This window comes from Dreissena polymorpha, chromosome 3, assembly GCF_020536995.1.
Source record: "Dreissena polymorpha isolate Duluth1 chromosome 3, UMN_Dpol_1.0, whole genome shotgun sequence".
NCBI lineage: Eukaryota > Metazoa > Mollusca > Bivalvia > Myida > Dreissenidae > Dreissena > Dreissena polymorpha.
The window spans coordinates 59,776,398-59,802,345 of NC_068357.1; the positions used below are offsets into that span (position 1 = coordinate 59,776,398).

At 34.6% G+C, this 25,948-nt stretch overlaps 1 protein-coding gene across 6 annotated transcripts in view; it reads left to right on the plus strand.

The window, feature by feature from the left end:
* Nucleotides 1-25,948, plus strand: part of LOC127874357 (solute carrier family 12 member 6-like) — a 177,653-nt gene that overhangs the window by 39,815 nt on the left and 111,890 nt on the right. Inside the window, exons 1-3 of one of the 6 annotated variants that reach the window (XM_052418626.1) lie at nucleotides 22,338-22,606; nucleotides 23,134-23,255; nucleotides 23,505-23,710. The exons of 4 other annotated variants lie outside the window; for them this stretch is intronic. The gene's annotated coding sequence lies outside the window, so the exon portion shown is untranslated. Of the gene's footprint in view, nucleotides 1-21,670; nucleotides 21,798-22,337; nucleotides 22,607-23,133; nucleotides 23,256-23,504; nucleotides 23,711-25,948 lie in introns of those variants that run through there. One more of the 6 variants, XM_052418616.1, reaches the window with a different exon arrangement.

Sequence of the window (25,948 nt, forward strand, 5' to 3'; positions counted from 1 at the left end):
TTAGACTCGGATAGTTGTCAGTCTGTGTCAAGGGTTCATTTTACAGTGATTGAGGATGTTTATCCAGACAGGACAAGATCTTGGCCTTCCTTTCCTCAAATAACACAGCCCTAAAGATGTGCAACGGTGATTAATTCAAACCTAATTGCAGTGATAACATACCGAAAAGCAGCAATTATCAGGAACAAACTGGTTTAAAGATTCTACTAAATTGTGGTGAAATTTCCCCACAGACCAATCACTTACTTGAATCAAAGAGGCACTGAAGTTGTTCTCTAATGCATAATCTTAGGGGCAACTCAGTTTTTAAAATTATGTTATAGCTTTTTATATCGCAAGTTTGAAATGAACACAACCCATTCAAATTTATAAAGAGTGTGTCTAAAAGCACAGGTCGAGATGTTGTTTTTTTTCAAATCATTAATAAAAAAGATAATTTAAGCTTCATTTTGGGAAAACAGGGCTTTATGCATGTGCATTAATTGTAATCCCAGTACCAGAGACTCTCTTTAAACGAAAAACACCATAAAATAAAAAAGTGTCGTCCTTTATAAGCTTGTGCGCATTGCACAGGCTAATCAGTGTGCACAGGCTAATCTTGTTTGACATGCATTAAACCCCGTTTTCCCTAAAAGCAGCAATATGTACAGATTCAATGATAACTTGCAAATGTTGTTGCACAAGCTGTTAAACACTAGACTTGCCAATGTCGTTGCACAAGCTGTTAAACACTATTGATTACATACACACACTCGCTGTCTGCAGTGCACCAGTGGTGAGGTATAAACAGGCAGATGCGGTGGTTAATGTTCCTGGGGTAGTAGAGCAGACGCTTCTAGCGGCATGTACGTCATTCGTCGTCTGCATAATTTTGCTGCAGGTAGTGCAGGCTTACGAGTGCTGTCGCTCATGCAAAGCGTGCGCTCTCATTGGCCAATATCAATTCTCAACTTGGCTCCGCCTAGCGTAGTTAAGAGCAGACTGACTTGCAAAACTCACTCTACATAAGGTCTTCGCTAGCTCGAACAACTAACAATCTCTGAAAAAAGCTTATATTCTGATTTTAAAACTTAAGGTGGAACAATTTACATTTCTAAATACACTGTAACTCCAATATAACGCGGATGACGGGGTACAAGCCACGCAACAGCGTTATAAACGGATCTGGGTTATAAGTTTTGAGCTCATTTATTGTAGGGGGCTATAAAAACAGGTATAGTATAGCCTATTATACATTGAAAACAAAGTTTTTCTTGTTATTTGTATTGCTGTTTCAGTTGTTATTCCCTTATTTGTTGTATAAAACGTTTGTTATCTTATATATTGCATATTTATGTGTAAACATTTTAATTAATGTTTATACAGTTTATAAATCATGTCATAGTACATGTCACATTTCCTATGCACTTGTATACACTTATGTATTCTTTATTTTGTGCAATATATGACATTCTGGAAATAACAATTACATACATGTACATATGTATTCAAACTGCACACTTAGGTACAGAGATATGTACAATATGACATCAGTACATACTTGAGTCCTCTCATGGCATATTATGTATTTAGAACTTTAACCCTTTAATTAAGTGCTGTAACCGAATTTTAAAGGCCTTTGCAAACAGTTTGGTTCCTGATCAGACGTTACAAAACGTGGCGTCTGATCAGGATCCAAACTGTTTGCTATTCTGATAGTGGTCTTTGAAAAAGAAGTGAAAAAAAATGATGATTTTAGAAATTCAGCAAACACCAATTTAGCAGACGACAAATATCCCAGCATGCAAAGGGTTAAATATGTTGTATGTTAGTATTTCATCAAGGCCATGCAACCTTACCACACATTCAAATCACACAGTTATATCTCTATGCATATCAAAGAAATTACATTTTGATAGAAATTAAATGTCAGACTGTGTTTTTGATAGCAAAAAGGCAAGTGTCAGCAGTTTATTCTGGCTTCAAGGACGCTTTTCATGACAGGCTAATTGTTTATTGACCTTGGTATTGGTGCGCAGCTAGCATAAATGCAAACTAAGGATTCCTTTAGGGGCCAGTTGGATGAAGGTGAAAGTCTGTGTTACTTAGTACTTAAACAGTTTACTTGTATTAATTATAATTTTTCCGATGGTTTTCATTTGAAATGTATGTGTATGGATCCTATATGCAGACCTTCTGCAGTTATTAAAATTCCAAACAAAAATAAATAAAACAATTGAAATCTAATTTTGTTGCATTGCCTAGTTGCTTGTTGTCATTAAAATTGTCATTAATATAAGAGTAGTTAAGTGCCCTGTCTTGGTACAGCGCATTTATTATAAATGTATACCGTAATTACTCTATGTTTTCGGACACTTAAAAATAATTAAATTTTTACGTGTCCGAAAACTTAGATACAAAAAATATTCACAAAATACAGGTGTCCGAAAACATAGAGTCGAAAATTGAAGTGCCCAAAAATAGCGTCAATTGTATCAACGAATACCGGTAATAGCACGCGCTTGTAAAATACCATGCCGTATAGTATAAATTAGTTATATATGTTTGCAATGCATTTTAAATAATTTTAAATGCTTAATTTATTTGACAGAAAGTTACTACAAGGTTGTACTTTGACCAACGAGTTCAAAGATGAGCAAGTGATGTACCGATAATCGCTAGTATGAACCTGTAATTAACGCAATAAAATAGCAATTTATGAATTCTTTGTTTGTTCATTTCCGATAGTTGTTGTCTAACACCTTCCATTGTTCGTAAAACTTGCAATAGGGTGCATCACACTTTGAAGCGTTTAGTATTTGTCACAGTTATTTTACTAAGAAGGTGTAGTACCATTGCGGTTGATAATTGAACTGTAAATTGGCACTACCCCTGGTAATTGTCACAACGCTTATGCTATCGGGCGAAACAATTGTTTAATACCGGTTTACAAGGAAATTTACACAATAGCGCAAATGTAATGGTCCGTTGCCCTCAGGCATGCACCTGCCATGTTTTATGATGTTACTCTGGTTGTAAAACCCCATGATCGAAGTGTCATTAGATATCAAAAACAGGACCAACATTTGGTAAAACAGCGCTGGTAAATATACTGTCTGAAAACTTAGAGACATTAATTATGGTCGAAAACTCGTGTGTCCGAAAATTAAGAGTCACGAAATATAATTATTTTTGCTAAAAAAAGGGGTGTCCGAAAACAAAGAGTAATTACGGTAAATACCTTCAGCATCTTGCACATTCAGTAGATCTTTCCAATAAATGATACTTTTCTAAAACAGTGTAGAATCATTACAGAAACTTTAACACATGTAGATAGCTTAATATCAAAGGTTACCCATGAACGTTAATACATTTTCGTGTATGTACTTGACTATTAGCAGAAAAGAACATTGTACCTCTGTGTTAAATATTTAAATAATCAGGTATGTTATTTTAACCCTTTCAGTGCGGGAACCGAATTTTGAAGGCCTGTGCAAACAGTTTGGATCCAGATGAGACGCCACAGAACGTGGCGTCTTATCAGGATCCAAACTGTTTGCTATTCTGATAGTATTCTTTGAAAAAAAAATCGAAGAAAATGCTAATTTTTTAAATTTAGCAGACAACATTTTAGCAGACGACAAATTTCCCAGCATGCAAAGGGTTGATATTGCCGATAACCAAGAGCTCTTCTTTGTTTGTGTTTAGAAACTAATATAATGTTGAACCTGCCACATGTAAACATTGTAGTAAGTCTCAGATGTGAACTTAATGGCAAAAGCATGGTTTGATAGATTCTTCAGGTGTTACTGGTATAAGGTGGATATATCAAACCATTTGTTGACGGCGCCAGAGCCAAATTGTGGATCTTGTTCCTCTAAATATGCCAACAATTGAAGCTTATTGCTTTCCAAAAAAATGCTAAAGCCGTGCATTGAATGGTAGCTGTTTTTGAAGAACTTAGAAATATTATGTTAGATGTTAAAAATATTGGTTAATTTGTACCAGTATTTGTGTTTTATTGTTTATCAGTATACTTGATTTTTACTATATTGTCAATATAATGCAAAATGTTATATTCTATATTGTCAAGCAAATCATGCATAAACAAACAATGTAATTAATTATAAAGGGTATAAACAGTATTATGGCAGACAAAATGGCAAAATAATGCATGTTTTTGTTTTTTAATGTTGTGTTGATTTTCTGACTAAACCCATTAATGTCTAGCGTCTAGAAAAAAGGCCTTGGCAAACAGCATAGACCCAGATGAGACGCTGCATAATGTGGTGTCTCATCTGGGTCTATGCTGTTTGTCAAGGCCTTTTTTCTAGATCAGGGCCTGTATTCACCAAACAATTCTTAGACTTAAGTCTAAGAATAAAGAATATTCTTCAAATTGATATATTAAAGAATTGCATGAATTTTGATTCAAACTTGGCATTAAACCACCTCTATCAACATCATTCTTCATGTAGAACATTTTGTGAATGAAATAATCGCCAGTGCATGCCTGTATATATTCAAACACTGAATGCATTTTTCTTGGTTCTTAGTCTATTCGGAATTCTTAAGTCTAAGAATGGATTGGTGAATATCTGCCATGGTCTGCGCTGTTTGCTTAAAGGAATTTCTGTAAGAAATATTCAAAATATAGAAATAAGTATACTAGAAATCCCTACTTTTGGAAATAAGTTGATCAAATTTAGAAGGATGGGAGAGTCCACTAGGCATAAATGAGTTAAAAAATACCAGTAAAGTTTACCTATTGATCTTGAAAGTTTCTGTTTCCAAATTTACTGCAGAATATTCTATTAAACTTCATTTCTCTTAAACGTGCACATTTGAAAGTATCTGATCGGATGGGTCGTAAGTGATTTGCACTGTATACTTTTTTCTTTCTAAATTAAAAGTCCCTCAAATGATTGTTTTATTAATCGGTAATATATCAAAATATCAGCTGAAATTTTTTGGCTATAGACGCCCTTTGCAAACATGAATATTTTCACCTCTGGTTAAAAATGCCAGATAATTCATGTAACATGATTTATATAAGATGCAAAGAAAAAAAATGAATAAACATCCAAATTCTGGGACAAATCTCAGATAACTGATATCATTTTCTTGGAGGTATCTTCATTTTTAAGAATTATATCTCACAAGAAATTGTCAAGGCTATAATAAATCTTACAAGGGCATCATAAAGCTGTTAATTAAGGGTCATTATTGGACGACTTATGTTATAATTGGTAAGTTATTTCTTTAGTTAAGATCTTGTAGAGTCAATAAAAAAATGGCAGAAAAAAGGTCGCACTCTGTGTAAGCAGGGCTAAATGCAGAGTCTGCAAATATGGAAATAAGGGACGACTTTTCGGCTTTTATGGATTTTTTTTTCAATCTAGGTCTCTTCTTAACCCTTTCAGTGCTGGAACCAAATTGTGAAGGCCTTTGCAAACAGTTTCGATCCAGATGAGACGCCACAGAACGTGGCGTCTCATCAGGATCTAAACTGTTTGCTATTCTGATAGTATTCTTTGAAAAAATCGAAGAAAATGCTAATTTTAAAAATTCAGCAGACGACATTTTAGCAGACTACAAATTTCCCAGCATGCAAAGGGTTAACATAAATCTAGTGTAGCCCAGACTTGCCTTTGCCAGCTGCATGGGTGGTTTCATACGATACTGTACACACAGGCATAAAGCATAGTTTTCCCAGAGACTGGTTCATACAAACAAATCAGCACTGATTTTGGGCATTTGAGATTTACCCAACACAAGCTTGAACAAATAACATGCTGATTTCTGAGATGTCATTTTAATTATGCTGTGTGCTATCTCTGATTTTTTTTATGGAATAGAGTAACTTTGCTAAAATCATCGGACAAATTAATAATCTTTTCAAGTAACCCACCGTCGTATTTTTACCGTCATCCAAAACCAGATCAATTCTGACGGCATGTTACCTGCCAGAGTTGCTTTATTTGTCCCAAAAAACTATCCTTAACTTAAATCACAGAATTTGCGATTAATAACTAAAAACAGGTTGAAGGTCACAGGAGCTCAGGTAACATTTAATTCGTTTTCACTCAATATCTTCAGAACGCTTTGACCTACAATCATCCAATTTGTGTGTTAGTTACTTGTGTGGAAAAGAAAACACCTATTGGTTTCGAGTTTTGAGGTCAATCATCCAATTTGTGTGTTAGTTACTTGTGTGGAAAAGAAAACACCTATTGGTTTTGAGTTTTGAGGTCAATCGTCCAATTTGTGTGTAAGTTACTTGTGTGAAATGGAAGACACCTATTGGTTTTGAGTTTTGAGTTCAGTCATCCAATTTCAGGGGGTTTTTTGGCCCGATTTTATAGCCGAAATTCGGCTATGTTCCCAATCCCAAAAAGTATACTTTTTTCCCAAAAGTCTTATTTTATCTCAGTTTTAATTCAATTACATCTAACAAAGTATTATATGATTTTTTCTTTTAATTTGAATGATTATAAAGAGTTAAATCAAATTTAGTATTTCCCTAATCAGTGGACTTTTCGTGTGGAAAAAAAGGCTAATGAATTTATTTTCCCAATTTCATGAAAATGCCGATAAAATTCCCAATTCCAAAGCCATGGGCTATCTTCCCAAAAAGTGGAAAAAAAAAACTGAATTTGTGTGTAAGTTTCTTCACTGCGGGGAATCACGTGATCACAAAAGTACATTGTACGCACAAAATGGCAGAAAAAGCTCTCGCTTAATGACTTTATAATATCAAAATAAATTATAACTATGCGCAGAGTACCCGCCAAGTCGCCTTATGTACTCTGGTAATTGTTGTTTTTCTTCGATTTCTGTAGTTTTCTCAAACATTCAGGAACAATAAACAATGAAAATTGTACATCGTATGAACATACTTTTTTTAACGTGTTTGCTATTCAAGACGACAAACAACGAAATAAATGCAACATGTTTTGCTTGATAACATGCTTAGAATATTTCGTACAAGGTTTTGCATGTTGTTTAAGCTTTTTTAGATCTGTGCTGAGGAATTTGGAAAAAAGTCATCGTCTGAACGTTTTTTGTTTGAGTACATCGTCTGAACAGTTTTGAGTACATCATTTGAACTGCTTCTGTTTTTACTTTTAATGCGATGTTTATCAGAATAAAATTGTAATAATGTTTGTGATCAGCCATTAACTTTATTTATGACGCTAGTTTTCTTTCAAATTTTACTACAAAAATTAATAGACAAAGAAACCATTCATGCGAATCTGTGAATGTGTGTTTATTCAATGTGTTAAAAATGTATTTGCTGTTATATTGTCAACTGTATGCTATTATATCTTTAAATTTCAGAACTGAGATCAGATTGTACCTAAGAAGACTTTACCATATATGCCAACAGCAAATCAAAGCCAGTAATGTTCTATATATCGATGGGCCAATAAAATAAGCCATCAATATGAAGTGGACAAATTACACTGGATTGCTTTCGATTGTTTTATATTGAGAAATAAACAACAGTGAACAGAATGAAACAAGCTTCAGTAAGGGCAATTTTATAACTGCACTTCCATGACCACGAATATTTGTGCTAAGGTACAGCTGGCTTGGTTTGGACACGTCACCAGGCACGAATCTCTGTGCAAGACTGTTCTCCAGGTCAATGCCGAGGCCGTCAGAAGAAAAGCTGAATGGATAATTTAAGAGTGGACATCCCGTTTCATGGATGAATACACTAAGCTGCACACAACAGACTTGACTGGAGGAGGATTTCTGTATTGTTGTCCCTCATTTTCCCCCAACAGCAGAACCGGTCAAGGAAATGATGAGAAAATTATCACTGTGATATGACTTAAATAAATCTTGAGAATGACTGTGATAAAGAATTTATTTAAACTAACTGTCATATATTTGAATTTGTGAACATGCCAATATATGTACTGTATATGTGAATAATATTTACCTCTCTGACTATGACATAACCAATATAAAGTACTGGAAATTTTGTTTAGTGCAAATAAAATTATGTTTGTTTCATAAAACATGTAACGTTAAGTTTCTTATTTTAAGCTAACCTGAGCACAAGGTGCTCATGGTGTGCTTTTAGGAGCACCGTTTGTCCTTAATGTGTCATCAACATTTTTCCTTGATAAACTCTAAAGGTAACATTTATTGCTTGATTGTCATGAAACTTGGTAAGAAAAGTTGTCCCAATGATATCTTTGTCGTGTTCGAAACTGGGTCACACCAGGTAAAAACCTAGGTCACTTGGCCAAAATAAAGAAAAAGATTGTTAACACTAGAATTCACATTTATAGTTCAATCTTCTTGAAACTTGGTCAAAACGTATGTCTTAATGATATATCAGCTTTCTTTGAAAATGGTTCAGGTTCGTTGAAAAAGATGGCGGCAAGAGAGGGGGGGCATATTTGCTCACATGGCTATAGTAAAACCTTAATGATCTAGAAGTCACATTCATACTTCAATCTTCATGAAACTTGGTCCAAACATTTGTTGTTATGATACCTCGGCTGAATTCGAAAATTGTTACAGTCTGTTAAAAAACATGGCCACTAGGGAGCGGGGCAGCTTACCGTGTATGGCTATAGCAAAACCTTGTTAACACTATCGTCTATAAAAAATCTTGCTGCACTGATATTGTCTTTTGGTACTTGTATCTGACAATGTAGACAATACACTAAGCACTAGTTGTAATGCACCACATGCTGAAGTGTACAAATGCATAATTTCAACATTGTGCTAGGCTATCAACAGCAGTATATTTTGATAGGAAGACATTCATGTACCGGGTATAATAGATATACAATACGTAATAGATATTATAGTCCTCAAAATGCTTTAATCCAGTAAATTCCTCTTGAAGCATCATAACTTGTGTAAAATGCATTTGCTGTTTATGCTAATGTCTTATATCTGCCTCCACCCCCATCAAATTGGGCACATGTCCAGTAAGTTATTTTATCAGTTTTTTAGCTATTCAAGTCAATAAAATATTTTATTTCCTGTGTGTGGCCACTTCTGACCCCAGTCAAGATTAAATAACACATACATGTATTCGAGGGCCTCTATATGATGTTTCATATAAAATATATCACTAGGTCATAATGACTTCTTTATTTACATTAAATTTTATTTAATGACACAACATTAACATGTATTTGGCATAAAATAGCACAAAGCATTCTTAAAGCATTCCGAAAGTCTATAACAATTCATAAAAATGGTATTAAAAGGAGGTGGTAGAATCTGAGAAAAAAAAAAAGAGATCATAAATGCCAGACGTCCCGATCTCGGCGGGACAGTCCTGCTTTTGGGATCTTTGTCCCGGCGTCCCGATATGAGACGATTTGTCCCGACATTCGTTAAAAACAATGTAAGGTCTATAAGTTCCCTATAAAATTCACTTTTCAAGCTCTTTCTGGCTAAAACTTATCATCACTAATCCTTTTATTGCCCCCAATTAACAACCCTCTTCTACTACTCGAGTGCACCAGTGTTGTTTTTGACACCTTATCAGTGATTTATCGGCAACTTATTGATTTAATCAGCATGGTGTTTTTATGATAGGGGTCACTAATTGCTATTGAAAGATGTATGTACAGAAATAAACTCCACCTGCGTTTGTATTTCATGGCCCAATCAAGTCTATTATCATGTGTATTATACAACCTAAGGTTATAAACCTGTCAAAACACCGATTGTGTACATCAAACAAATTTAATGCTGACCAATACACATTGATGTTTATCCCAAATTAACTTTCGTTTTTGACTGATTTTCAGAAAATAGTTTGTACATATTGCATCAATCTAAATTTAGAGTTTATTTACGATTGGTTGAATAAAAACAGTGCTTGATACGCTCACACTGTGTCACACGATTTACATATGTTCAATGGGATATCCCTGTACCAATTGGATGTCAAATCGAGGCATACAGGGATACCCCACATTTCAGTTTTTGGAGTGTGTTTATTTCCGGAAAATGGAGAACGTCTGTGTTCACGAAATTCTGAACACACATTTATCATCAATAATTGGGCAGAAGTTTAGAGTTTTTGTAAGTAATATACTGACTTCTGACTAAAGAAAAGGTGGAATGATTGATCGTTTTAGGTGTCCCGCTTTTTGGTCAAATTTCCCAACAATTTTTTATGGAAAGTCCCGATTTGGACCTGAAAAATTCTGGCATGTATGTATACAACTATTTCATATCTTAGATACATTAGTACAAACTAGTTTATGCATCTCGTTAAATTGTCTGCTACTGTTGTAGTATTCTCATTGATTTGAGATTCACATGATATGGACTTCACTTAACTGTTCGCTTTTTGTTTTGACTGATCCATTGTTAATGTACAGAAGATAATCTGATTCAGTAGCCTCATGAATGCCACGGCATATTTTTTCACAAGATGGCTGCTGCTCAAAAAGAGCTCTTGCAGAAATGCTTTTCTTTGTTCGCTTTTTGGGTGGAGATACTTTATACACTGGTGAATGAAATGGTGACTTAATGGGCGTTAGCACAGGTGTAATTTGTTGCAGACAATCTCCAGTGTGACATGCAGTTGACGAAATGCATTTTGGTGTAACTAATCGTATTGTTTGCGATTTTTTCAAGCGCTTTCTTTTCAAACAATAAAGCGATCGACCTGACTTTTTGCGCATTCTGAAATAAAAAAAACAGCTATATATAACAGACATCTAATTATATCAACTTATTTGATGACATCAATATTTTATATTCACAAAAAATAATTATATATCGATTACCACATATATGTAATTCAGACTAAGATTTACATTCAATATTATATACTACATATATTATTGAAGCTTGACAAAAATCACCGCAAGCTAAGAGCTGCCATTGTTTCGAGTCGAGCATTATATTTTTAATAAGCGCTCACATATCCAAGCATGTAAAAAGAAATGTTCAGTTTAGTTTTACTGCAAACTACAATGGGTCTTTTTTAATATAAATATGTGAAAAGCCACGGATCTTTCGTCCAAATGACATACCTCATATTACATTAGTGTCGTGCCTTTATATATATATAAATAACAATCTTTTTCGAGCGTTACTTGTATTTAATTGAGCGTTACTTGTATTTAATTTAATAAATTTAATTTAATAAAATTAAACACTATGAAAACATGTAAAATAACACAGGATTTTGTGTTTCCTGATCATAGAATGGAACGTCATTTGGACGAAAAATCGCTTGGTTAATCACAGATGTTATTGCAATTTTATTATGATAAACATCGCATTTAAAGTAAAAACAGAAGCAGTTCAGATGATGTACTCAAAACCGTTCAGACGATGTACTCAAACAAAAAACGTTCAGACGATGAACTATTTTTTAAATTCCTCGCCTCAGATCTCAAAAAGCTTAAACAACGTGCAAAACCTTGTACAAAATATTCTAAGCATGTTATCAAGAAAAAAATATTTTATTTAGTTTGTTGTTTGTCGTCTTGAATAGCAAACACGTCAAAATAAAGTATGTTCAGACGATGTACAATTTTCATTGTTTATTGTTCCTGAATGTTTGAGAAAACTAAAGAAATCTAAGAAAAATGAAAATTACCAGAGTACATAAGGCGACTAGGCGGGTACTCTGCGCTAGGGCTGTCACGATTCACCGGTATACCGGTATATCGCGGTGCATGTCGTGAAAAAAATCGCACCGCGGTACGGCGTTGCCGCACCGTTTTTTTTAAATATTATTATATTAGCACAGATATAAATACATTACATAATTATTTTGATATAGATATCGTTTTGAAAACTGTAGAAGCGATTCAAAAGGGCTAAATAAATAATTCATTAATATCCAGGTCAAGCAAGCGCTTCCACTGGTAGACGTTTAAAATACGGCGATTTATGGGTCCGTACCTTTTTTGGAATTGTGGACAGATTTGAGATTTCCTTTTGCAAATAAGTTCATAATTATCAAAAAAAAATTTATTCTATTTCTTATTTTCTTTCTTTAGTATATCGATCGTTCAAAGCATGGCGTTTCCGAATCATGTTATCTTAAGATTCTAAATAAGTCGAGGAAGAGTCCGAACGCTACGGATTTTCAATACTGGGCCTGCTGACTCCGCATTTTAAACATGCCCTTGAAGCGTTCGATTTACACAGACCACAGTCACAGCTATTGTAAACAACATGGCGGACATTTTAGAAAAAGACGCGAATAACAATAACAATGACTACTTCTATCAAGTTTATTACAGTTTCTTTTACAGTTTCTAGTCATACTATGATACCAGTGTTTTCTGATTATTGAGCTTAATAAAGTTTGTGAAACTTGTTATTCTGCTGTTTTCTTCACAGATACATATTCTGTAAAATATCGCGGTACGTACCGCGATACAGTGTTGCCGTACCACGATATACCGCGGTACGCTCGCGGCGTATCGTGACAGCCCTACTCTGCGCATAGTTATCATTTATTTTGATATTATAAAATATGAGAATACCTTTATTTTCGTCATTAAGCGAGAGCTTTTTCCGCCGTTTTGTGCGTACGATGTACTTTTGTGATCACGTGATTCCCTGCAGTGTTCTTGTGTGGAAAGGAAAACACCTATTGGTTTTGGGTTTTGAGGTCAATCATCCCATTTGTGTGTAAGTTACTTGTGTGGAAATGAAGACACCTGAGTTACTTGCTCATAGCAATTTTCACTTTGCCTCTAGGTGGGAAAGGGTTAATCTTGAAGGACGAAAGACCCAGATAAATCATCATAAATTTTATGTTTTCAGTGAAAGATGATCAATATGTCCTTGCAATATAACAAAAATCTCTTAACTATTGCTGAAATTGATGACTTGAGTTTGAAGTCTTGTTACATACCTCTCTTGGAAACATCCCCTATTCAGTAAGAAAGCAAAATAAAATGACAGCTTCAGTTCCATAAACCGTTGCTAAATGGATTTTGGGATATCCGATGGGAAATCATTGGTCAGAGATTCTCTGTGTTTCCAGATTGCAAGATAGTGAAAGCCATGAAGACTTTCCCAGAGTTCATTGGTCATTCCAATCGTTAGAGATCTACATTTGGTTATACTCTTTACTGATTAAAGCAAATACATCAACCATCTTGGTGTGCTGATATGTTTATGTACATTTTTGCTAATATACAAGCTGGAGCTAGGCATTTTTAAGAATATAAGATAATTATTGAGAAAATTCTGAATGTTCTAACTTCTTAGTTGGTGATGAATGATGTTGGAAGATTAATAATCACCAACTTTTTGCAATAAAATTCCATGCATCTTCATACATATTACGAAAAAAATCTCATGTGTAAAGAAGGCCGGTGGATCAAAGGCAGAGAAGCAAAAAATTAAGTCTCTAAATCTTAGCCACAGAAAAGTTTTATTTGTTCTAGCTTTCTTAGAATGTAACCTATATTTTATTTATTGTATGAGTTAGGCACTTGTACATCACTGGAAAATGTGTACAGTTGATTTCCAAATATGGTAATGAGAACTACAGATGCCGAGATGAGAGGATAACAACCGACCAATCAAAAGCCAGTGTGGGTAATTACAACCTAGCTGTTGATAAAAAAAAATGCCCAGATTGCACCCATTAAGTTAAACGTTTAATCATTAAGAATATTTTTATGTTACTATCAGAGCAGAGCTCAAGATAATTTTTTAAGATAAAGAGTATTTCACTCATGACTTTTTTAGCTGATGTGTAAAATACAAAATCACAGACTTTAGCGGGAGTATTTAAAATACTCCTGCAAAAGTCTTTGATTTTGTATTTTATGATTTTTTTATACTTGAACATGCAGACAACATGTATTAATAATTAAGAACATCTACTCTTGTTTACATAAACATACATTTTGAAATTGCTGATAAAATGATCCAAATTGGGGCGCTGTTGGTCCAACTGATAATTGCACAAAATGCGTATGCCAATTTATATGATGATTTTTTTCACACATCAAAAGTATAATTCATGCGTATTTGGAAATTTTCCATCTGGACCTCTGGTTAGTATGGGCCCAAAGTAAGAAGATGGTAACATATTTATGAGTTAAATTTAGTAGAGTTTCTACCCAGGGCCTAAGGTTTATCCAAGGGTTTGTTTGAAACAAGACCATTAATTTAGTGATTTAATTTAGCAATTGCTCATCTATATGGCTTTGTAGAAAACCATCAAACACAATATTGTGACTGTAACTCAACCAAATAATGCTTTGCGATTTCATTAGACAGATTTAAGAATTAATTTGGTTTGAAAATGTTCACTTTCATGAAATTTTGGCTGGAAGAGTGATTTGTTAGGATGGGTAGGGGAGTTAATTAGAAGATATTAGGTAGATTATTATAACATCTTCTTTTGTTCCTTGATTTTTGTCCTGATTATATTGTTGCTTTCATATCTGCTATTTTTAGCTCACCTGTCACGAAGTGACATGGTGAGCTTATGTGACCGTGTGATGTCCGGCGTCCGTATGTGTGTGCATGCGTGTGTCCGTCAACAATTTGTTTGTGTACACAGTAGAGGTAACAGTTTTCATCCAATCTTTATGAAATATGGTCAGAATGTTTATCTTGATGAAATCTGGGTTGGGATTGTATTTGGGTTATCTGGGGTCAAAAACTAGGTCACTAGGTCAAAAACTAGGTCACATAATATGTCAAATAATTGAAAAACCTTGTGTAGACATTAGAGGTCGCAGTTTTCATCCAATCTTTATGAGATTTGGTAATGTTTATCTTGATGAAATCTGGGTTAAGATTGAATATGGGTCATCTGGGGTCAAAACCTAGGTCACTAGGTCAAAAACTAGATCCAATAATAGAAAAACCTTGTGTAGACAGTAGAGGTCACTAGGTCGCAGTTTTCATCCAATCTTTATGAAATTTGGTCAGAATGTTTATCTTGATGAAATCTGGGTTGAGATTGTATTTGGGTCATCTGAGGTCAAAAACTAGGTCACTAGGTCAAATAATAGAAAAACCATCAACAATTTGTTTGTGTAGACAGTAGAGGTCACAGTTTTCATCCAATCTTTATGAAATTTGGTCAGTATGTTTATCTTGATGAAATCTGGGTTTGGAATGTATTTCGGTCATCTGGGGTCAAAAACTAGGTCACTAGGTCAAAAACTAGGTCACTACGTCAAATAATAGAAAAACTTTGTATAGACAATAGAGGTCACAGTTTTCATCCAATCTTTATGAAATTTGGTCAGAATGTTTATCTTGATGAAATCTGGGTTGGGATTGTATTTGGGTCATCTGGGGTCAAAAACTAGGTCACTAGGTCAAATAATAGAAAAACCTTATGTAGACAATAGAGGTCACAGTTTTCATCCAATCTTTATAAAATTTGATCAGAATGTTTATCTTGATGAAATCTGGGTTGGGATTGTATTTGAGTCTCCTGGGGTCAAAAACTAGGTCACTAGGTCAAATAATAGAAAAACCTTGTGTAGACAATAGAGGTCACAGTTTTCATCTAATCTTTATGAAATTTGGTCACAATTTTTATCTTGATAAAATCTGGGTTGGGATTGTATTTGGTTAGTCAGGTGAGCGATTCAGGGCCATAATGGCCCTCTTGTTATTGTTATACCCCGCACAATTAAAGGCAAAGGGATATTGAATTGTTGTTTTATGTCCATCAGTCCATTTGTCAGTCAGTCTGTCCGTCAGTCCGTCCGTCTGTCACAAAATTTATTTTGGGTGGGGGATATCAATTCAACAAATTTGCTTGTAATAAATTATATATATTTTGTGTCAAAATTGCATTTAGTGAAACTCTGTCTGCCTTCTATATTGCTGCAATAATCCATTTAGTGAAACTATGTCTGCCTTCTATATTGCTGCAAAGGTCCATTTAAGATGATTAATTTGATGGCTAGAACTGAATTATTTCCCAGACAAAGTGAATATGTATTTGTGCTCTTTAAATCTGGGGGAATTTCCTGTGAGCAATTTTGTTTTAGGTATAAACTAATGTCTTTCAAGCAATATATCTACAATTATCTCATTTTGTAGGGAATACATGGCAGGTCATTTCAAAGTCTGTGTTTGTGTCTTTCATTTACTGGTATAAACATATAAACATACATGTATACACAAAAATTTTGTGGGATTTTTTAACTTCACCGATTAGGGGTCAGTGGGGGGGGGGGGGGGGGAAATAAATTAATCCTACAGTAAAAAAAGTGAAATTTTGTTAATAAGCTTACTACAGTGTTGTTGTTTTTACCAAAGTTGAGAATAAACCCTTGTTGGTCTATTGTGGGAAAATTTAGCAAGTGAAGTAACAAATGAGATAAATATCTTTAAGCATCATAAATAAGTCAATCAGCTCCTATTTTGTGGATAAAAAACTTACAAAGTTGGAAAATATTTTCATGCTCACTCAACCCTTCTGAAGACTGACGTGCACGCGTAAATTACACCCAAAAACAGCAGTCAGTAACGTCTGTTATACAAATGGTGGAAATCCCTTGGACATCAGATAATCCACATGTACACTGTTTTCTAATACATGGGATGCGCAAATTCCTACAACAAATCTTGCAATTCACTTTGTTGACTTCGCCAACCAGTAACCGTTTACAAAAAATTACTCAGCAAGTTGAAAATAGTGAATTTTCTAACTCCGGCTACAATACATACAGTTATCAGTGTCTTGCTTATTCAACCAGCCGTTTATTGGCGTCTTCAGTAGAATTTAAGGTTACGGCGTTATTAAAACCCTTTCCCACTCAGAGTCAAAGTGAAAATGGCTATGTGCAAACAGCATAAAGCCAGAACCGCCTGTGAGTGACTAGCAGTCTGTTCAGGTTTTATGCTGTTTGCTGCTCCTCAGTATCTAAGCGTTGAAAATGAATCCTTTAAAACTTGAATGTAGTAAGAAAGGTCTTTAATTAAATTTAACTTTCTAAGGGACTACAAACACGTCAAAATACATATCTAAGTGGTAAAAGGTTTATGACCATTGTTGGTAGTCATTTCATGTTTTGTTGCATTCTCACATAAGCATCAGGGGTGTCAATTTTCCGGATTATTCCGGAAATCCGGATTTGAGCCGTCTTAGGTTGATTTTGAGGTGAATGTTAATCCGATGAGTTTGTTTAAGGCGGGTGGGGGTAGGGACAAAATTCTTTAAGTGAGGGATCATTTCAGAACGAATATTGTTATAGCATCGTCGGCATTCCGGACATTTGTGCTTGGTACCGATTTTATTTATTGATTTCTGATTGGTAAGCGGCTGGCACTGACATGAGCAGTAACTGGCTAAGTAAAGCACTGCAATATCATATTTTAAAACAATATGTTAATCAAATTATATATTGACTGCGTATTTGTGGGGTTACTGGTTACTGGTTTTCATTTTCTGCAGTCAAACGATATGCATATTTTATTTCATTTGCAAATGATGTATCGCGACATGTTTTCGGACAGTCGTTTTCGGATACGCTGGTTTGTCAATTTTAATTTAATTTCGAAGTTCTTAATATCATTTGTTTAGAATGACAAATACACCTGCGGTGTTACGGATGGTTTGGTTTATAATATGTTGCATTGTACTTACCAGAAATTGCACCTAGGAAGACTATAAAAAAAGAACAATAAGCTAGGGCTTGGGGGTTCGGGCCCTCTCTTCCCTTTATCCTACGGCTTAATTTAATTTTCCGGATTTCAAATTTGGGACAATTGGCACCCCTGAAGCATATTTAAATTTGTATCCAAAACACGCTTCTAAAGCAAACGCAACTTGTAAATATTCTAGCTTCGAATAAAAATTTATGCTAATTTATTTTGTGTTGATCTTTTGTACCATGAAAAGCGCAAATTAATACATGCACATGACTTTTTGACAAGTAATCAGCATGGAAAGCATATTTATTTTTATTTGTGAACATTAGCTCACAAATATTGCAGACCGAATTTTGCAAATCTGAGTATGCCTTAGCTACGCTAGGAACCGTAACCCGTGACTGCCTGTGTGGATAACTCAAGTAAAATTTAGCAGACGACATAATGCTAAAAGCATATGCTTTAACCACCGCAACTGCCTGTTCTCACTGGTACAGTACATAGTGTGTATTTAACAGCTTGTAAGACAATGTTGGCCAGTCTAGTGTTTATCATTGAAATCTGTACATATTGGCCGCTTTCAGGGAAAACGGGGCTTAATGCATGTCAAATAAGATTAGCCTGTGCATACTGATTTGCTGTATCAATGATTAGAAAAAAACAACACATCTCATCCTGTGTTTTAAGACACACTTTTTATAAATTTGAATGGGTTGTAGTCATTTCAAACTTTCGATATAAAAAGCTATAACATAAATTTGAAAACTGAGTTGCATCTAAGATTATACAACAGCAAACAAATTCAGTGCCTTCAGCGCTTTGATTGTTTAAGAACTTCGTAGTGCAGAAAACATTAAGATTTTTAATTCTTGTTAAAAGTTTAGTAATTCAATTTAACAAAATTATATCTCAAATGATTAAAGGGCCTTAAATAAAACATGGAAACATGTATGTTCTATATATATATATATATATATATATATATATATATATATATATATATATATATATATATATATATATATATATATATATATATATATATATATATATACATACATATATATATATGTCGAGTTTTTAATTGGTACTTGGTAAAATTAACAGAAAAGATGCTCTTTTTATTCTGAGAAAATCACCATCACTTTGAGAAATTTTCTGTTACATTCAATTAACATTAAATTCACTAGTTATTACTAAATACAAACAGTGCAAGATGTTCGCACATGACCTCAATTAATTAACGCATGTTCAAATGGAAATTTTCTCTGATCACACTTTGAACATGCACTTGCATAAAATGGCAGCCTTTTGTGTTTATGATATTCTCTAACATCAATATTTGTCCCATTTTGGTTTTGAAAATATAAATCGTAATTATACTGGATTATAGAGTAATGGATAGAGTTTGCAAATGCATGTATACAGCGATCCACACATACAGGAGGGTTTTCTTATATACTGAAAAATAAGTGGGACTTTCAACTAAATGTCTGGGACATTCAAAAATTTAAGGCTTAGAAGTCATGACTTCCAACCTTTGAAAGCTAATGGAAGTGCTGTATATAGCTCACGCTAATTTAAAAAAATGGCTCTGTTCAGGGCTTTTTTATGCTCCCCCAAAATAAATTTTGGGGGGAGCATATAGTCGCCTCTTCGTCTGTTCTTCCGTCCGTGTGCCGTCCGTGCACAATTTTTGTCCGGGCTATTTCTCAGTAACTAATGACCGGAATTCAATGTAACTTTATGGGAAGTTTCACTACCAACAGGAGATGTGCATATTATCAGCCAGTTATGGTCAGATGATTTTTCACAGAGTTATGGCCCTTTGAAATTTTCTATAAACTGCATATAGTGCAATTCTTGTCCGGGCTATTTCTCCCCAACTACTGACTGGAATACAATGAAGCTTTTTGGGAAGCTTAACTACCTTGAAGAGATGCGCATGTTATTTGTGGGTTCTGCATGGTTAGATGATTTATTTAGAGAGTTATGGCCCTTTGAAATTTTTAAGTTGCTAAACCATCCATCGTATTATTTTGTCCAAAGTTATGCCCCTCAAGACGTTTTCTTTAATTGTCCCCTACCGGTTTCACCGGAGGAGACTTATGGTTTGCGCTCTGTGTGCCCGTCTGTCCGTCCGTCCGTCCGTCCGTCCGTCCGTCTGTCTGTCTGTCTGTCTGTGAGTCTGTCTGTCACACTTTTCTGGATCCTGCAATAACTTTAAAAGTTCTTAATATTTTTTCATGAAACTTGAAACATGGATAGATGGCAATACGGACATTATGCACATCATTTCATTTTGTTCCTTCGCCAAAAATTCTGGTTGCTATGGCAACAAATAGACTAGAAATACTGCTGAAAATGGTGGTTCTCTGGATCCTGCGATAACTTTAAAAGTTCTTAATATTTTTTCATGAAACTTGCAACATGGATAGATGGCAATATGGACATTATGCACCTCATTTCATTTTGTTCCTACGTCAAAAATTGTGGTCGCTATGGCAACCCAAAAAAAATAATTCTAAAAATGGTGGAATTTCTGACAATGGTGGAGCAGGTAGGGGACCATATTGCTTGACAATAGCCTTGTCTGAATATATAGTGCAATATTGTGACAAAAAAAACCTTTGGGGAGCATCACCCGTCGGAATTTATAGTGCAATATTGTGAAAAAAAACTTTGGGATGCATCACCCGTCTCCAACAGTTTCTTGTTCAGTTTTGTCAATATTTTTAACCAGGTTTTCCGAAGGAAAAAACTGGTTATTAGATTGGCGAATGCGGGCGGGCTGGCTGGCTGGCGGGCTGGCTGGCTGGCGGGCTGGCTGGCTGGCTGGCGGGCTGGCGGGCTGGCGGAATAAGCTTGTCCGGGCCATAACTATGTCGTTCATTGTCAGATTTTAAAATCATTTGGCACATTTGTTCACCATCATTGGACGGTGTGTCGCGCGAAATAATTACGTCGATATCTCCAAGGTCAAGGTCACACTTTGAGTTCAAAGGTCAAAAATGGCCATAAATGAGCTTGTCCGAGCCATAACTATGTCGTTCATCGTCAGATTTTAAAGTTATTTGGCACATTTGTTCACCATCATTGGACGGTGTGTCGCGCGAAATAATTACGTCGATATCTCCAAGGTCAAGGTCACACTTTGAGTTCAAAGGTCAAAAATGGCCATAAATGAGCTTGTCCTGGCCATTACTATGTCATTCATTGTGAGATTTTAAAATCATTTGGCACATTTGTTCACCATCATGGGACGGTGTGTCCCACGAAAGAATCACGTCAATATCTCCAATGTCAAGGTCGCCACAACTAAAATTAGATTAAAAAAAAAAAAAAAAACTTACAAAGGGGGTTAATTTTTTTTGGTCATTTCAAAAGTTCAGTTTGAGTTTTCTCCCTTTATCAGATTTTTTTTTCACAATGAAAACCTGGTTTTGTGACAATTTTGTCCCTTGTTTTCCCTGAAATGGAAGGCCCCGTTTCCCCAAATATAGAAAAAAATGCCAACTATGTTTGTGTTTCATGAACCACTGAAGACCAACAGTACTATATTCCTGTGCATTATACTACCTGAAGTACAGAAAAGCACATAACATAAGCCAGAACAATGATTTTGAAGTATGCCAGTAAACAGAATTTCGATGTAGACAAATGCAAGTTTTTTACCCACAGAAATTAAGTTTTATATTAGCCCGATTTTGGAAAATAAGTGTTCATTAACATGTTGCGTGCAATCCAAATAAAATATCCTTGCAGATTGAAGGTTATAATTATAAGAATAAAGCGGGCATATCGCCTTCGATGCTGTATGTTGATGTATTATGCATCGAGCTTCAAAACAATAATTTAAGAACAATTGGCTCAAAATCAACATTAAAAGAGTGATTGACTTGACTAATTCAGTGGATTACATTACTTTATGCATCTGCAGCATATATAGACTTTTGTTGATGGTGGTAATTATCAGTTTATCTTCTTAATCTGCCAGTCAGGGCTTCATTTAATGTCCGTTTACGATTATTTATCATTCATTTGATAGTCATCTATACCATTCTCTCTGTGCAAGTTTAACATTGATATTTAATTACTCTGTCTTTATGGATAGTTAATGAAATCTTTGAAAGTTGTGCAGTTGTATATTGGAGTATTACATTGTGTTTTATTTGACAGGACAATGTGGTTTCCATTTACTGATCAGTTACTTTGAAGTAGCATCATTATTCGTGTTTATACTTTCATAGTCACATTGAAACACAATATTGTATTTGATCTTGTATCATTATCATTGAACCATCCGTAATTGTCAATTCAAATTGCCTCAAAAATATATGGTTAATACAGTGATAATAAGCATTTTGAATGTATGTTACATTTTCCTTGATGTTTCAATTAACATTTATTCCTAGATGTGGTTGATTTGCAGTTAAAACTCTTGAAACAAGTTGTTTATTAGAAAAAATGACTTGTTTCCCTGGATAGTGTGTTTTCTAAGGTCCCTTTTTCAAAGATTTTTTTGCACTTGTTTGGATGAAGCAACCATGGAGCTAGTATTTATCACATAGGAATTGATAATTGGCCAGCTGTGCAGTACTCAATGGTCAAGTATCCATGTCCTCCATTCCTATTATGTTCCTTATTTTATTAATGACTAACTAAGTGTTTCAACTAACATAAGGAGGCGCTTTGCGGCGCTGACCACAAATCAAGGTCATGTACATTTACATTCGTCAACACAAATATCCAGCTTGATACTGTATCATGGGCTGTTAAGATTGGTCAGACCTTCAGCTCTTTGACTGGATACTCTTGCATGGACTTTTATAGTTGCTAAATCAAATATTTACAGATGTTCACCTATATACAATTCTATGGACTGTAACATTTGCTAACAAAAATATTTGGCTTGATACCATTATAACTATGGACTCTTGACATTTAATGTGCGGGAACAAAAACTGTCACGTGACCACAAATGCGAACGACCACGGCTATTTTGGGGATAAAACGTCAATCGAAGGTATGTTTTCTGATATTTTCTCCGTTTTAGCAGAACACATGTTAAACAGCCTTGTTGCACCGTACGCAGTGCGAATTCTACTTTTCATTGATGTATTGCTCATATTTTTAGGTATATTACTTTTTGAGAACATTCAAAGACAAATATCGAACTCGACGATACAGACAACCACACATCTTGTTTCTGCGTGCGTTTCTCTTTTAAAAGACCAAGTTGTCAATGTTTAACTATACGAAACAGACCGACATAACAGCTTTAAAATGTAAATAGTTTTAAAAGGTTATTAACATTGTCTATAGCATTATTATAAGGGGGAAAATAAATGTGCGAACGATCACACTTAAAAAACGTTTGCGAACGACCACATTTGGAATATAAATTTATGCGAATAACCACACTTAATAATAAAACACTCGTACGAATGCACGCACAAACAAATTTGTGTTTCGTATACTTGTATACTTTACTATAATATAGTATATAGTCATAGAAAATCCATGCATATTATAATATATTTTTTATTATAGACCATATATAGACATTACGGGACAATCGCATAAATATCCAAGGATTTCTCATCAGAGTGTGACCAAAACTGTGCGGCATGCGTATCTAGATCCAGAGCAGTCGTTACTGATATAATGTTCAAGTAAGTTAGTTGGACTAACTGTAGGCTATGAAAACAAACTTTGTTTTGTTTTTCCCGCTTGTACATATATGCTTAGTTCCGATTGCTATGACAAAACAAATATCAAATGGAAACCACGTGGATTGTTTTTAACTTTGAAAAATATTTTTAAGTTACAAATACTTAAATACGAACCATATATTTTATTATAATAGTTGCGCTAACTGATGTTTTAAATAATAAAGCTCAATATGGTATGTAATCTTACAGGGAAAATTTCTTTGATCATCGAAACAGGAGTGAGAAAGGCAGGACCGTTGATACCGACAGAAACTCTCTACAAAAAGAGCCCTTGGTGTTAGTCGGGGAAAAGCTAGAAGAATCGAATTCAAAATGCTGGTTACTTCTTTAATGGGCTTAACAGACGTCATCTAACTTTCATTGTGTTTTGTGTAATAAATTGGACCAGCAAAACGGTAAATTCGAATGTAAATTATATATGTTATATACCAGCTAATGGCATATTCATTATGCCCCCCTTCGAAGAAGAGGGGGTATATTGCTTTGCTCATGTTGGTCTGTCTGTCTGTCGGTCGGTCCGTCCACCAGGTGGTTGTCATACGATAACTCAAGAACGCTTGGGCCTAGGATCATGAAACTTCATAGGTACATTGATCATGACTCGCAGATGACCCCTATTGATTTTGAGGTCACTAGGTCAAAGGTCAAGGTCACGGTGACTCGAAATAGTAAAATGGTTTTTGAATGATAACTCAAGAATGCATATGCGGCCAACAGGGCACACTCTGAACAATATTACTGAAGCAACTGGTCTGTAATCCTAAATCTATAATTATCAGTCCAATGAAACATCATCCTTTTAGTAAAATACAGTGGATCAGTAAAAATATTATCAGAATATGAGATTTTTTTGTATATTTTGTATATTTAATATTGTGTTAATGTTTAATTTTGTTGATTAATATAAATATAAGCAGGACAGGGGAGGTAATACACTATTATATCTTTCTTATATACAGGGGATACAAATGCAATAAGTTTAAATTTATTGTTACAGCATTTGCCTCCCTTGTAATATATTTAAATTTTACCAAATGTAAGGCTAACTGCATTTTTGTAATGCATACTACTAATACTACTACTACTACTACTACTGCTGCTGCTGCTGCTGCTGCTGCTACTACTACTACTACTACTAGTTAGTTTAAACGTATTTATTGCATCAAATATGCATGGGATTGGATTACAAGTTTTTGCAGTTTTCTGGATACTCTCCCAGATAATTATATAACATATGTTACTAAAATACATTATTAATAGTTCAACAACATAATCAGTTAGTTTAACACAGATTATACACAGATAAATAGACATGAAAGTAGGTTAACAATTGTAAAGTTATTGAAAATAGTTATCTCCCATTGTATGCATGTCATTGACAATTTTATACAAAATTAAAAACCTTTTTGAGCCTGCTATGAATGTCTGTACTGTTCTGAACACCATTTCATTAAAATCCAAAACATGTTGGGTTCACCACATAGCAACAATTTAACATTAAAGTTATGGTTCAATTTGCTTATAGTTAGTCCTCTTATGTGTGCGAAGTTTAAACATTCAAAAAAGTAATGCCGCGCATTTTCACAAGGAGCTCCGCAAGAACAAGATTGATCAGCGATTAGATTTGATCTATAAAGATTGTAGTTTAAACTACTACACATATTTTAAGTCTTGTGTGAGCAATGTTTACTTTTCTTTTGCCTATATTATAGTATTTTGGGCACACAAATGGCTGTGGGGTTATCGCTGATCTGAAAGAAGATATTGTAGGTTTTTCTCTTGTGTCTATATTAAGGTCATTCCACAATTTTATTGTAGATGGAAAATACGATATACTGTATGAAGTTAATCGCGATTGGGGCAAAGAGTAATTTCCTTGATTTCTTAGATTGTAATGTGATATACTACCGACATGTTGTGGAAGTAGATTTGATAAATAAGAGGGTGTTAAATGAGAGTGAATTTTATAAAATGTTACTAGTTTTTTTCTTTGTCTCCTCGAGGCTAGGGTTCAAGACCAGATTCTTTATATACGTTCTCTTTACTACAGAAGAGGGGTAACCCATATGCAATTCTAGCAGTTTCCAATTGTAAATGTTCCAGCCTATTGCTTTCATATTCAGTACAACCGTCCCAAACTTCACTAGCATACTCTAAGATTGGAAGAATAAAGGTTCGATAGAGTTTAAGAATGTTACTTTTCGATCAATATATACTTAAGTTTTCGAAGAACATTTATTTTCTTTGAACAGGAATCAAAAACATTATTTACATGGTCAGACCATTTGGCATTTGAACTTAATGTAACCCCAAGGTGTTTATGGGTGTTTGATGATGATAACACGGTACCGTAATTGCTCTATGTTTTCGGACACTCTAAGTTTTCGGACACCCCTTTTTTTAGCAAAAATAATTATTTTTCGTGACTCTTTATTTTCCGACACACGAGTTTTCGTCCGTTATTTATGTCTCTAAGTTTTCGGACAGTATATTTTACAGCGCTATTTTACCAAATTTCGAACCTGTTTTCGATCTAATGATACTTCGATCATGAGGTTTTACAACCAGATTAACATCATAAAACATTGCGGGTGCATGCCTGAGGGCAACGGACTATTACATTTGCGTTATTG